Genomic DNA, 15,869 nt, shown 5'->3' with positions numbered 1-15,869 from the left:
ATGTGTTCCCGAGGCTTTGAGGGTTTGGGGACTGGGCTCTGGGCTCTGGGCAAGAGGAACATGTCATGCTGGAGAGAGTCCCAGATAAACAAGCACATCTTGTCAATATGAGAAAATCAAACGTGTTTTGTTTTTTTTTTCTTCCCCTTAGTGAGATACAATGGAGTGATGGTGTTCTCCAAAGATTTGGTATCTCCTAGGTTGCTCCAAACTTTATGACAGTCAAGAACAAGAAATGGTGGGAGAGAAAAAAGAAACACAACATTCTTCATAACCTATTGATATGAATGAAATTTTATGGATTAATCACAGCCATGTATATCATGGGGGCTGGGGGGCTTTTTTTAAATATCTTTATTTTTCCCCTACTTGGTGTTATCTTTCAGAGCCTGGTCATTCTGAAGCCAAATTAGATAAGTCTGTACTCACACTTTTTCTTCAGTTTTCTTCTTCTTCCTTTATTTTTAATACACTTTATTGATGCTTTTTTTTTTGTATTTACATCATCAGCATTTCAAACTCTTACCCCTCTGGATGCAACCTTCCCTTTGGACAAAGAAAACCAATCTAGCAAAAGCAACATACAATGACCACATCTGACAATGTGTACAACAGCCTGTCCTTGTGGTCCCCCACCTCTCTGCCATGAGAGGAAAATATATTTCATCATCTTGTTTGTTGTACACCTTTCTACTTTCAGTGCTCATTCTCTGAAGGCAAAGCTTTTTCTGAAACCAGGCCTTTCATCAAGGAATTCTGAATGTTTCCTCCTCAGCCTCACCCTCAAACTGGCACCTTCGATTTTGGTCTTTTTTTGGGGGGGGGTGAGGCAATCAGGGTTAAGTGGCTTGCCTAGGGTCATGCAGCTAGTAAGTATCATGTGTCTGAGGCAGGATTTGAACTCAAGTCCTCCTGACTCCAGGGCCAATGCTCTATCTACTGTGCCACCTAGCTGGCCCTTTTTAGTCCACTTTTAACTACCTCTCTCTCTCTTTTAAAATCTTACTGAGTTTTCCTTTCCTTTTCAAACTTTTTTAAAAAATTATTTACAAAGTTTGGAAACTTTCCCAATATAAAACATAACTAGGAACATTATCTAAACAGCATGCTAATTAAGAAAAGGAAAAGAGGAATGGAGAAGCCTGGAAAGAAGTCTTCAATATAGAAAATTAAGGTAAAAGAGGATAATATTCAGTCCCATTTCCCATTCATTCAACTGAGGGTCCTGACTGCAGAGAACAAACAGATAAACTGCTTTGATCCTGATTGAAAGAGAGAATCTCAGGGAGAAGCAGAGGCTGTGGCTTACAGGAAAGGGTTTGCTCACCTCAAAGTTAACCCAGGCTTTCCTTTCAGCAAGGAAATTTTACCAAAACAGTCTTATTCTTGTTAACAGTTTCATATCACCTCCCCTATTTCTCAATAGATACAAATCTTTCTAGAGGTTTACTTAGTGCTTTAAGGTTTGTGAGACATCATACAAGTCTTACCTCATCCAATTCCCATGCCCTGGGAAATAGGTGCTATTATCATCACCCCCATTTTACAGATGAGGAAACTGAGGCAAAGAGAGGTCAAATGATTTGTTTCCCCAGGATCTCACAGCTAGTTTTTGAGGCACAATTTGACTCCAGCAGCTAGGTGGGAGAGTGGATAGAGCTTTGAGCCTGGAGTCAGGAAGACCTGAGTTCAAAACTAGCTTCAGACACTTACTAGCTGTGTGACCGTGATTAAGTCACTTAACCCTGTTTGCCTCAGTTCCCTCATCCGTAAAATGAGCTGGAGAAAGAAATGGCAAACCACTTCAGTACTTTGCCAAGAAAATTCCAAACAGGGTTATGAAGAGTTGGATACAACCAGACAACAATAACAACAACAAAAAGTCTATTGTTTCATCCACTGTGCTACCTCATGCCTTACCTCCAATTAATCAATAAGCATTTAACCCTCCTACTCTATGTAAGGCACTGTTTGAGGCATTGGGGATGCAAAGACAATAAAGTAAGTTCTCTATCATCTGCCATCTATTAATTATCATCATATCATCATAGTGGCAGGTAGGGGTTGTTGGGTAAGGGACATATATAGGAGAAAATATATAATGGAATATGTAGGAGAGTGAGAAGAAACCATTCTATTATTAATTATTCTGGTCCCTTTTTCTTTCTCTATTTCAAGAGCTAGTAGCCTAGCAATGCAGCATATGCCCTGATTAAGGAGAGTAAAATGTGAGCGCAGGTTCAACAATTCAGGATAAAGATCACCAGCTCTAACCAGCTCTTTCTAGGCCTGATAAATTAAACTCTTGCATAATCTGCATGGTCTTGTTGTTAGCTACCAGGAAATGGCAGCAATCAAAAACAATATACTCATCCTAACCCAAATACCAGGCAGTCCTGCAGAAGTTATCACTGAGGCAGAAGCAAAGCAGTTCAAAAATTAGATTTGGCTTGAAGGACTAGTGCTAGCTGGGTGCAGCTGTGTGTCTGACTCAAAAAAAAGCTGAAATGAATCTGAGGCTATAGACTAGACTCATAGAAAGAACTCTGCATACTCTTCTTTGTAGAAGAGGGTGCACAGCACCTGTGTGTCAACAGAATAATAGTAATTTAGTAATGACAGGCGGTGCTGCCCTCAGAAAAAGCAACCCAGCAGATGACATCAGCAGTGCTTAATTCTGTAGGGAAAGCAGCCCAGCAGATGCAGCAGATGACATCAGAGGCATAGATGTGTTTGAGCTGAGATGCACCGCTAGAAGAGGGATGAGTTGACTGGGTTATCTCTCTCTCCACACATACATACATATATGCATATGTATATGTATATGCATGCATGCATGCATGCATGTATACACAAATACATAAACATATGTGTATGTGTATTTATATATAAATATGTACACATATGTATATGTATGTGTGTGTGTATACATATACACACACCTTCTCTCCCTTCAATGTGTTTAATCTCCTATTAGGATTATGGGAATCTATGAGAGAATATAACCTTATATTCTTAAGTATGTTTAGGGTTAGGAAAGACAGTTTTCTATGTCATTTTGTTTAAATAAAAGTCATTAATTTGAATTAGTGTGTCCTCTAGTTTGGTCTTGTTGAAGAAAAATCGTTGGGCGAGGACATGTTAACTGTGATGTTGAAGAGATCTTGAGCAAAAGCATGCCCAGGATAAAATAGATATCTGCCAGCATTACCCCATAACATGGATTAAGCCCTCCTTTCCTACAGCAGCAAGGATTAGCTTTCTCTAAAAGATGAAAAGGTGCCCTGGAGAACTGATTGTCCCATGTTTTCCCTGACTCAGCTTCCTTTTCTGTAACATGAGGTAGGCACAAGCCCCTCCTCCTTCACTCCTGGGCCAGGGATTAGCTTTCCTGGAAGAAAGGAAACAAGTTGGTTGGCCCTGGCTTTCCTGATTCAATTTCCTGGTTACGTAAGAGCATTAAAAAGTCTCAATTGAGAGCAATCTATCTAGGTATCTCAGACTAGGTGGGTGCCTGAAAACATAAGAGTCTCTATGTCTTTCCATGGTGATCTGGTAGCTTGCCGACCAAATGAGTTTCCATAAAGAGGAGATGCTGGCCTTATCTACCAAAGCTGGAGACAAGTGCCAATGTATCCTTGTTGCACATCCTTGCTGTGTCGGGGCAAAGTAAATCTCCTTCTTGTTGATTGTTCAATGACTTGTGAGTACCTCATTTTATCACAAAATTGACTCTGAACTAAAAGAGTACTGGTGTGAGGCTTTCTTCTAATGGTCCCTTAAGCCTTAGTGTACATTTCAGGGATCCACATTTGAAAGGAGTTCAGTCCATATTTATAACAATCTATTTCCCTTTCCTAGGTAGGAAAAATAGAGCTGATTAAGTGTAAAGCATGACTATTTAGGCAGGAATTTTAGAGGCAACTCTAGTGTGTGTTTGTGTGTGTGTGTGTGTGTGTATGTATGTATAGTTTATCTGAAGAGTTTTGAAAGAGTTAAGAGTTTTTTTAATGACACCATTTTGTCAAAAGGAAAGGATCCAACAAAGACCATATATACCAGCAGGGACAAAGAGAGATTAAAGAGAATTTCAGGAGTTGCCAGTCTTCATTGGTTAGTATGTTTGCTCTCATCCAATAATCCAGGAATGCCACAAAGAAGGCAGCCTTGGAAGGGCATTTAGAATCACATTCACTTAGTAGTTACTGCCTCATTTCAATGTGAGAGACGATAAATTAGTCTCTATGGGAATAGCACATTTTTCTTTTCGTTTTATAAATTAAGTAACATTAGGAACTGATCACAGCCTCCAGGAAAAACAATGATGGGCCCTCATAACTAACCTGATTTCGTGTTGGGATAAAAGATGTTGTCAATGCTCCAACAGATTTTCTTCACATTTTATAGTGGGCCTACTAAAAAGACAAGAAGTCCCTCTTCCCCTTTGCCAAAGAATTCTAAGTTTCTTTTTCTTTTGATATCACCCTCCCCCTCTTGGCTAAGGTCTACTCATCTCAGATTTTTGCTTTTTATTTGGTTTTCCATGACTTCAGTTTTCTTAGTGGAGAGATTTGCTGTAACCATAACAGCTTCATGGCAGTTTAGAGATTTCAGTTTCATTAATTAAACTCACAATCCATGAATTTTCCACCAAAAGATGCTATCTTGTCCTCCAGCATGGAAACCTTGGCATGGTATCCCTTTCTCTCAATGCTAGATTGTGTGTGAGACCATGAGATGAGGGAAAGCTGCTGCTGATAGAGTCTCCTTCAAAAGCCTCCAAGGCTGACTACAAACTGTTATCCACTGATGACAAAACAAAGAGAGAAGATCCATACTTGGGATTTTCCCCACCAGTCTAATGTACCTGGGAAGCATCACTAGGACTTCTGTTTTTAAACATACATGTTCTAAATAATTTTTGTTGCTTTCATCTGAGAGGGCCTATACTGAGTGACAGATATTTTAGATATAAAGTTAAAGCAACATTGTACGTTATCCCTCTGTCTCTCATATATATATATTATATATAATATATAGATTACATATATACAAGTCATATCTATATATCTATGTATGTGTACATACATATACACATATATGTCTTCACCCTTACATAATGAAGGAGTTGATAAAATCATAGGTTAGATGCTGATGTTTTAATAGGGTAACACAATGTTAAAAAAAACACTGTAAATTTGCAACCATACCTGATGATACCTTTATGAAGTGTGAAACCTGTTCTCTACAGAATTAAAAGGGAAAAACCTCAGTAGGCAAGAAAAACTTAGACACTCTTTTTGCAGGGCTTTAAATTGTTATGCCCTGGGTATATTTCATCAGTTTTGAGATTATAATTTCAGGTTCAAAAGTGCTCTGTGGAAGAGATTGCTTTAATAGAATAGAGATCTCTGAAAGGAGCAGAGAAAAGGATTTCTCCTTTCTCCCCAACCTTTGGCCATAGTGCCCAGCAGCAGCTTGTCCAGACATATCCCATCCAACAGTTCAAAAGTTTGACAAGCCCAGAGAGAGTTCAAGTCCCAATTCATGGAGCACACACACACACATACACACACACACACACACACACACACACACACACACACACACACACACACTTCAAACTGACATAGACTCGGCAAAGCAGTCCTTGAGAGAGGAAACACCTTTCAAGAATGGAAGCAGAGAAAAGATTCAGCTTTAAATCAAGGCAGAGCTAAAGCTGGTGGTTGAGAATTCAGCTGAATAGAGGAGCAAACTCTGGAAACTCTGAGCAACCTGTCCAGAGCAAATGCTATACACAAAGAGAACTTCATAAAGACTTTATGAAGAATGAAAGGACTTCTAGATCCTACAGCTGTGAATTGCCTTGGCATATTTATTTCCTCCACGTGTGTGCCCCACTACTTTGGTTCTCTAAATCTGTGCCCACTCTTCCTATGGATGCTACATGTATTTAAGAGGAAACTTGCCCTAGGTTTATGGGAGGAATGTTTTGTAGTGATTATTTTTACTACACCATCTTAGTAAATGCCTTTGCTAATACCTAATTGTGTCTACTGGCTGATTATTATTGGGAATCACACTGATGGAGGCCCATGAGCTATAGTGACAGGAATAGCCAAACATAGGGCTACTCTGGGACCCAAGAGTAGTGGCTGCTCTATGAGGAAGTAGACCAGAAATATGCTACAGTAATAAAATTGAAGGCTCTATAGCTGAAGCAACAACAAAAAGATATTTCTATAATTTAATGGGATATTTCCATACTTTTAAAACTGTCTTTGTAAATGCATACACTTAGTCTCTCTGCATATATTGGATGAACAACTCCAATGCACTCAATACAACAGAAACACGAGTGTAGTTCCTCCTCAAAGAGCTTACAGAGGATCATAAATATAGAACTGAAAGTCACATTAGATGTCATCTAATCCAACACCATCATCTTACAAAGAAGTAAATTGAGACCAATAGAGATTAAACGACTTGTCTGAGGTTGGTTGTTGCTCCGTTATTTTTTAGTCATGTCTCACTCTTCATGACTCTATTTGGGGTTCTCTTAACAGAGATGCTAGAGTGGTTTGCCATTTCCTTCTCCAGCTCATTTTACAGATGAGGAAACTGAGGCAAACAGGGTTAAATGACCTGCCCCACACAGGCCCTGGTAAGTGTCTGAGGCCAGACTTAAACTCAGTCAGTCAGTCAGTCTTCCTGAGCCCAGGCCCAGTGCTCTATCCAATGAACCATATAGATAGTCAGTGGCAGAGCTGAGATTTGACTTCAAAGTCAGAGCTCTTTCCATGGTACTATGATGACTCCTTGTTGGTGAAATAAGATTATACACATGAAACAAACAAAAAAGGACAGGAAGACATACTGATTAGATAATAAGGTATTGAACCGAATATAATCAAGTGTCTAAAAGCATTGTAGAGGCAATACATGTCTAACAACTATATACATATTACATATATACACACATATGTATACATATACATATACATACACACACACACACATATATATATATGTATGCATTTAGATATTTCTATACTCTTTACTGGAAAAGACTTGAGCCAAGTTCATTTTTTAAGTGATAAAAAGTTCACTTAATAGAACTAAGAATGTGGTACAATACAGACAGTTTTGGACATCAGGTTCGAAAAACTAGTTTTTAAGTCCTGCCTTCTAATATTAACTGGGTGATTAAGGGTGAGTCACTTCTTTGAGATTCAGGAAATTCACCGTAAGACTTTTCTATTATGTAATAAGCTTGAGTAGTTTAAGTTATAAACAGGTTATGTCTGTCTCACAGATCCTTAATTGCATAATCACTTAGATTATGTGGTTCTTTAAAGTTGACAAGATAAACCACAACAGAGTTGCCCACAATAACCCTGGAAAGCAGGTAGTGTATTATATTGATGAAGATACTGAGGTTCAGAGAAGTGGCTTGCCCGTGGCCACACCAATAGTAAGAATCTGAGTAAGAGTCTGACCCAAATCTCCTGATTCCAAATCCAGCATTCCTTTCACTTTTACCACCCTGTCTCCAAAGAATTGCTATACCCAAGTGGGCCAAAACAAAGTCGAAATTATGCATGGGCCAAGTCAACAGAAGGAATTCCTAATCAAATGTGTCCTTGGGAAACTCTCTTACATATTCTTTCCATGTGATATGATATAATTGTTCTTTATAGGGTTTAATCCCTTATCTTGCTGGAAACAAGAAGCCAGTTTAACAAAGCATTTAGAATACTGTAATAAGCATGAAGTTTAATTCAATATCATCAAATACCCACCTCCTCTTCTTCCCTCCAATGCCAGGATATTTGTGTGGGATTGAATTAGATGAGTAAATTACAGGAAAAAATTGTCTCATAATGATTTTTTTAAAACTGTAGATCAGAGACCACAGCAGCTAAATTTGCAGCTTGGGAAACCAGTTCAGGGGATATTGTCAATCATGGTGGCTGGGGATTTGATGACAAAGATGAAACTGTTGTAAAGGATATGGTATTCATCAGATTCTTGCATCTGTCATCAAATACTCTGCCAAGCATTAGTGGGTCAGAGAGTGGGAAAAATCTCTTGCATTACTCTAGGTTCTTTCTCATGGAGCCTGGTCAATAAATCTGTGCAACAGGTTTTAATTTATGACAACATCCCAAAAGTATCTATGAGGCTTCTGCTTTCTTTAGATGAGCCAATAGGGTGAATGTGAGTCTGTGTGTATGTGTGGGGGTGTTGTGGGTGTATGTTGAGGGTTGATCCAGGATGGAAGGTCAGATACTACATTCCTGAGGAACATAGATTTAGGGCTGGAAAGGACCTAAGAGGACATCCAGGCCAATCTCCTCTTTTTACAGATGAGGAATTGAGAGGTTAAGTGACTTTCTTCCCCAACCCTCCTTAGTGCAAGTCCATTTTCTCTGTTGATTATTTCTAATTTATCCTGTATATATCTCATTTGTACAGTCATTTGTATATTGTTACCCCATTAGATGATAAAGCTCTTTGTGAAAGTGAAAGTCATTTGTGTTTCTTTTTATTCCCAGAGCCGAGCACAGTGCCTGGCCCAAAGTAGGTGCTTAATAAATGCTTGTTGACTCACTGACTGACTCTGCCAGTATATGTTAGAGGTAGGAATGGAACCCAGGTCTTCTGAACTCCAAGACAGCTCTCTATCCATTGTGCCAATATTGTCTTTCTTTTTACTTTGCTTTCCATGATTCACAGGACAAAATGAGACTTTTGTTAAATGGGAGTGGAAAAATTTGGTCTGAACTGATCACCCAAGTTTACAATTTAGATTCCAAAGCAAAAGTTTCAGAAGAGGTCCAGCCCTTCAGTCCTCACTTAATAGTAGGATAAATATCTGTAGGGGAAAGGAGTTGCTTTTGTGTGTGTGTGTGTGCTTTCCCTCCCCTTCTCCACAATACAGAGGCTGCTCTGATAGTATTCAAATCTATAATTGAAACAAAGTTGTAGCTCATAAACACACACACACACACACACACACACACACACACACACAGCTGAAGGGATTTTAAAGCTCAAATCCTCCTGGCATCTTTTAAAGTCTGGCTTTGGAGTCAGAGGACCTGGGTTCAAATTCTGGCTCTGCTACTTCTTCCTGTATGTCATTGGGGAAGTCATTTAATCTCCTATGCCTCAGTTTCCTTATCTATATGAAAAGAGAATTAAACAAGATGGCCTCTAAGGTCCCTTCCAGATCTCAATCCATGATCCTATAGTCAATCAACAGCTCTTACCTAGAGACATAGAATCTCTGAGATGGAAGGAAACTCAAAGCCTATCTAGTCCAAGACAAGAGAGTCTCTTCAAAAACATAATCAACAAATGGTCACCTAAACTTTTGTGAAGGTCTATGTTGAGGGGTAGCCACTACTTTGTGAGTCACCACTTTATCATCATTCCACCTTGGTATAGCTTCTTTACCATATGTATAATAATGTGTATAATCCTATATGGAAAAAACAGACCTTTGAAGGAATCGAGAACTTTCAAGTATCCCTGATTAAAACATTAGAGCTGAATAGAAACTCTGAAATGCAAACATAAGAGTCAAGAGAAACCTACAAAAATAAAAACAGGAATAATTGAAAGGAAGCTAAACAATGGTGTTATACTTATATTCTATAAGGGGAGAAGAGACAAGTGCTCCTTCAAAAACCTAATGTCTTCAGAGGTCACAAAAAGAAGCAAAACAAATCAACTAGAGAAGGTGAGAGTGGATTTTTTTTTATGTACCAATAACCTTAAGAACAGAAAATAGAAAGGAAAAAAGGACTATGCTAGGGAAGAAATGAGGGAGAATGGGGTGGAGCTTTTTTTCATAATTGGGATGTGAGAGAAGCTTTTGTCCTCAAGGAGATTACATTCTGGCATCACTCTATAAGTATTATTCAAAGTGGATTGTGATAAGGCAGGGAAGAGATTCAAACAGAGCATTATGAAGAACTTTGAAGAAGAGGAGACCATTCTTTTACTTAGGGGAGGTGGTTGGCATGCAGGAAATCAGGGGAGGCCTTATAGAGAAGGTAGCATCAACAACAATAAAAAAGCATCAGAGGAGGACCTCAAAGGAAGATAAAAATTTCAATAGGCAGAGATGCCTGAATGCATGGAGGTAGGAGAGGGCAAGAAATCATGGGAGAAACCTGAACAGTATGAAGAGGAGTCCTGTCAAATGAGGTTAGAAAGATAGCTAAATTGGAACTAGATTGGAGACAGCCTTATATGCTAGGCTAAGTAATTTGAAATATGGTATTAAGTTAAGACAAAGGAATATTATGTGATACCCTATATGACATAATTTCTTTGTGGAAAGGGATTATTTCATTCTTTGTATTACAGCACCCAGCACATTGCCAGGCACAAAATAGGGGCTTAATGAGTCAATCTTTGCTTATTGATTAATTATTTATTATAACAATTATACTTATATAGTGGACCAAATTAGATAGAATTAGATAGAATTTCATTGAAATAATGATGTAGAGAGGAAGTGTTGTGTAATAGACAGAGAGTAGCCTCAGAATCAGGAGGACATAGGTTTGACTTTGCCACCCTAGTTCATACAGGTTAAGTGCCCTGGACAGGTCATTTAATCTCCCAGTGACCCAGGAAACTCCCTAACACTAGGAATTGTAAAGACGTTTGCTCACTTTGGTAGAGAAAGTTTATCACCCCACATTCTCTATACTAACAAAATCACTTCTGATTAAAAAAAAATGTATATTTCAACAATATTACAGGAATCCTAAATGCCATCAATGTGGTTACTCTATCCAAATAAAATATAATCCTTCAATAATTCAAACATTTTAGAAGTGCTATAATTGAAAAATCCATCTCCCTACAGTCAATAGAGATATAATGAAATAAAGAAAATAATTCAAAATGCCCTTCAATGTGGTTTTAATACCCAGTATTATCCTTCTGTTTCTCCACTTAAATGCTTAGAAGTTATCAAAGCATATTCTAGTGAAGATCAAGCTATGGCAGCTCCTATGCCAAAATGGCAAGACTTTGAATATGATCCTTAATGCTGGATTCGATGACCTCTAATATCCCTTTCAGGTCTAAATCTATCATCCTATGACCCTATGGGCATCTCTTAGAGGAGGCTAATCGCCAAAAGGCTGGCCACTAAGTGAAGAATTTGTTTGTTTATAGCATCACATAAAACTATCTCTCTACTTTCTAAAGCATGGAAAGGATATTATAGATTTCCATAGAAAGGTTGTCTACTTGTATAAAATCACAAACTTTATGAAAGATTAAAGAGTTCTCATGAAGTACTGTATGTTACAGGGATATATTTATGTCTTCCTTCTTCCCTAACCCTCCAAACTGTAAGCCCCATGAGAACACGGGTTTCTTATCTAGACTTTATATAGTACCTTTGAACATTGAAGGTTCTTGTTGAATGTTAAATCCGTTCATTTTCTTTTGTTTTCCAGTACTTGTCACAGTATATGGCATATAGTAAGTGCTGAATAAGTGCTTGATGGGGGCAGCTAGGTGGTAGAGTGGATAGAGCACCAGCCTTGGGGTCAGGAGGACCTGAGTTCAAATCCGGCCTCAGACACTTGATAGTTATTAGCTGTGTGACCCTGGGAAAGTCACTTAACCCCATTACCTAGCCTATACACACAGACACACACACACACACACACATATACATGTATACATATATGTGTGTGTGTGTATATATATATATACACACACACACACATATACATGTATACATATATGTGTGTGTGTGTGTGTGTGTGTATATATATATATAGATAGATAGATAGATAGATAGATAGATAGATAGATAGATAGATAGATAGATATATATGCTATGTAATGGGGTTAAGTGACTTGTCCTGGGTAGGGATATGCAAAAATTCCTCAAAGCCGTCTCACTGACTACCTTCTGCCAAATTGTATAAACTCTTGCTAGAATAAGTGTCTAGACTTTAAGCTTTAAACACTAAAGAGAAGCAATCTAACATAGGCCATAGGCAGCTAAGTCAACTCTCTCCTGGGAGAAGTCAAATGAGGAAGAAAAACTCACAAGCCATGCATGGAGAATATTAAATCAAGACAATGTCATGGATGCATTTTAGAGGGTAAAAATAAAGATACGGACCAGTATGATACAGTAAAAAAAAAAACCCTGGAATTTGTAGACGGATATCTGGGTTCAAAATTCTGATTCTGACCTCCTTGGTCCTCAATTTTCTCATCCATAAAGTGTCAGACTCAATAATCTCTAATTAACTTTGAACTCTAAATCTATGGTAAGGTTGATCTCTCTCTTTCTTTGGCTTCCCTGGTCCCCTGGTTATCTGTGGTATCTGGATGCTCTAGAATGTCAGATTATTCTTCTCACGCTTTGGTACCCTCTTATCTTTTAGGGAATCATCATTAGAGAAATATTTTCAAGAATACCCAGCTGAAGTGGTGTGTCTTCCAGAAGATACAAGTTACATTTCAGATCTTGTCCTTGGGGACCCAGAGACTCCTGCCAGTGTGAAACCTATCTCCCTTCCCCCATTTTTCTTTTCTGTTGGCTTCCTGCTGTGCCCCTCCGTGTGTGTGTGTGTGTGTGTGTGTGTGTGTGTGTGTGTGTGTGTGTGTGTGTATGTGCGTATTTCCTTCTGAGGACTGAGGAACTGGCCTTACTCCTTCCCTTTCCACTGCTACCACCTGTTGCTTTAGTCTATGTTTCTTCCTGGCACAGTCCTCTGTAGAAAAGATCCTTTTTGAGGTGTTTTATGCTCTTATTTTTAATTTTGTTTTGATTTTAGACAAAGGAGAAACCAATTGGAAATAAAACAGAATTTGGAGTTAAATGCAAACTCCTTGAAGGCTGGAAATACTCTTTTTGTCTTTGTATCCCTAATGCCTAGAGCAATGCCTGGTCATAATAGGTACTTTATGAGTACTCACTGAGTTTGTTTACAGCTTAAGTACCCTGAATGCACCCCATTCCTGATAATTTTTATTTAGAGCCATAGAGACAGTCACACACACGTGAGGCTAAAGAGAAATCACATTTGGGCTATCACAAGGTTTTCCTCATTGGCGTTGAGGCGGATGTTTTTGTTTTTGGTGGGGGGAGGTAACAGAGCAGATGGGAGGTAGTAGTGAAGATCAGGATGAAGCCTCTGAGCAGAGGTATAAGGAAATGAAAAAACACCACCAATGGGTGGGACTTCAGGAGGTGGGCAGAGATCTCCAGTCTCTGGGATTTACCTTCTCCTTTCTCAGTGCCAGTCCCAGCACTGAAGACCTCATCCAGGTGAGGGGGACTGACAAGGTGTGAGAAAGGTTAGGGAGTGGGGTAGAAGAAGTTCCTAGACAATAGCCTGATAAAGGCAAAGAGGAAGAAGAAGGGGCAAGAAATCTGAAGTGGTGGCAGCAAGAAACAGCAGGGGAATTCTTGGGGTACCAAATATCTGGTTAGTCACTCAATCAGCAAGTAGTTTTTAAACTCCTACTATATGCCAGACACTGCACTGGGCACTGGGGATACAAAAATCAAAAGTGACACAATCTCTGTTCTCAAGGTTCCAGGTTACTTTACCTTATGATGCACACTCCTATCCAACCAAAACGGAGAGACTGGAAATGAAACCCAGAGCTTTGGGTTGTATATGTCCATATCTAAATGCTGCTTAGATGATTTTGTTCATAAGAATCTTCACCTCAGCAAGGGAACACTTTTTTCTATTTCTTCTCAATTATAAGAGCCCACATGTCTACTAGTCAGAGCTGTAACTGGTTATTCTGGTACCTGGGGCAAAAATCCAACTGAAGTTGGGCAAGGCATGGATGAAAAATTGCCTTGGTCAGTGCAATCACACTGTGGGTGGGAAGCCTGGTCTCCCAAAGGATACAACCTGTGACTCTATGGGTCAGTTGATGACCCCTCAAGGCAACAAGATTTGAATTGGGTGAGAAAGCAGGTGCCGTGGTGGGTGCTAGTGGGGCTTATGGGCCATAAGACCTTCCCAGATATTGGCTCCACACAAAGACCAGTGGCCTTGTATTACTTCTGAGTTTTGTGATTAGTGATGGAATACTAGTCAGGAGATTAGGATACCTTTCACCAAGTAATTTACTAAAAGATACCCAACTTTCTGGATTTGAGGAAGAATTCTCAGGCTTACAAATGAGTCAAGACATTGTCAGCCTATACATTGTCCAACATGGCCAACTGGAAGAACCCTTACTCTTCCAAACTCAGTCATCCTCACTGATGTCATTTACAGCCCCCTAGCCTATCAGTTCTACCACAGCACTTTCAAGGAAAAGCTGAGCAACTGTAGTTATATAACTCACAATGCCCCATTCCACTTAAACATACTCAAAAACAAGTCAAATACCAAACCTAGTTTTAAGGCCCCTCTTTCACTTCCAGGCAACTCATCCACAAAGCAATTGACTTGAACTCTCCTGGACAGTTGGAGGTAATTCTCCTTGAAATGTATTTGGACAAACTACTGGGAAGACTGAGAAGTAGGAGGCCTCAGAATCAAGAAGACCTCGGTGAAATTTTCTCCTCTGACTCATACTTGCCTTGTGAGTCTGGGCAACCTCTCAGTGACCTCACGCCGTTGACTATAAATTGCAAAGAAGTTTCACCGATGAAGAGAGATCCTCACAGATAGAGGTGCTGGCTACATCAATGCAAATCATAGGCCTATTTTGGGGGTTTTTTTTGAGGGGGTATTTAGGTGGCAGAGTAGATAGAGCACTGGGTCTCGAATCAGGAAGATTCATATTCATGAGTTAGATTGGAATCTGGCCTCAGACACTTTGGAGCTGTGTGACCCTGGGTAATCTCAGTTTCCCCATCTGTGACTCCCTCATATACCTGTTTGTTTTTCATATTTAAAAGTTTCCTTGCGTTTCTGTTAACCCCATTTGCCTCTGTTTCCTCATCTGTAAAATGAGTGAGAGAAGGAAATGGCAAACCACTCTAGTATCTTTGCCAAGAAAACCCCAAAATGAAGTCATGGAGAGTTGTACACAACTGAAACGACTCAACAACAAAGGATTTTTTGGGTGCTTTTTGCGTTTTTTCTAAAAAAGGCGATAGAGACAATATACAAACCTCTATAGTAGGAGTCAGCCAAAGTAACTCCAATCTTCCAATGGAACTATGATCTCATCTATAGGCCTGTTTCCTCGAACAATGCAGCCCATCCATGCCTGACCATATGGTATGATTCTTATCGATGTTCTCCCATAAGTTTGCTATAGGGAGTCTACCCAAAATGTCCAGGGGCTTTCCTTGCTAAAATACCTTAGGAAAAACAGTCTCAGAGTTCTGCAAAATTCTAAACAATTCAAGTCTTTCCCAATCATGGGACCAACACAAAAATCTCTCATTATAGCCCAGTTCACAGAGCCAAATTGGAAAAAAAAAAAAAAAAAAAACAAACATTAAAATGATGTTATGGTTTGCAGAGAAAACCACAAAACAAACCCGGAGTTAAGGTGATAATGCTTTCCTGTTGTACCTTGGCATTGGAACACATATTTTTAAGGAACCATCTGGCCTATTTAACATTCCAAAGAGAACTACAGTACCGTTTAGCATTGTCTCATAAAGAAATCAATGAAGAATCATTTTTTTTCTGAAAAGCATGCTATCATTATAGCCCCTTGTCATTTTTTTTCCCAGTTGGACTTCAACATTTCAAAATTTAGAAAACATTTGGAGATGCCAAATGTTTTTGCCTCAGCTTTGAATATACAGAGTTATGTACTTTCTGTTTTAAAGATGGTAGAACTCAAGACCCTGCAGAGACAGCATCATAACTTAGAGAAGACTG

Source organism: Phascolarctos cinereus, unplaced genomic scaffold (assembly GCF_003287225.1).
Source record: "Phascolarctos cinereus isolate Bilbo 61053 unplaced genomic scaffold, phaCin_HiC Scaffold_5;HRSCAF=322, whole genome shotgun sequence".
NCBI classification, from domain to species: domain Eukaryota; kingdom Metazoa; phylum Chordata; class Mammalia; order Diprotodontia; family Phascolarctidae; genus Phascolarctos; species Phascolarctos cinereus.
The sequence above is the reverse complement of the archived record's forward strand: the minus strand, read 5'-3'. Positions refer to the sequence as shown.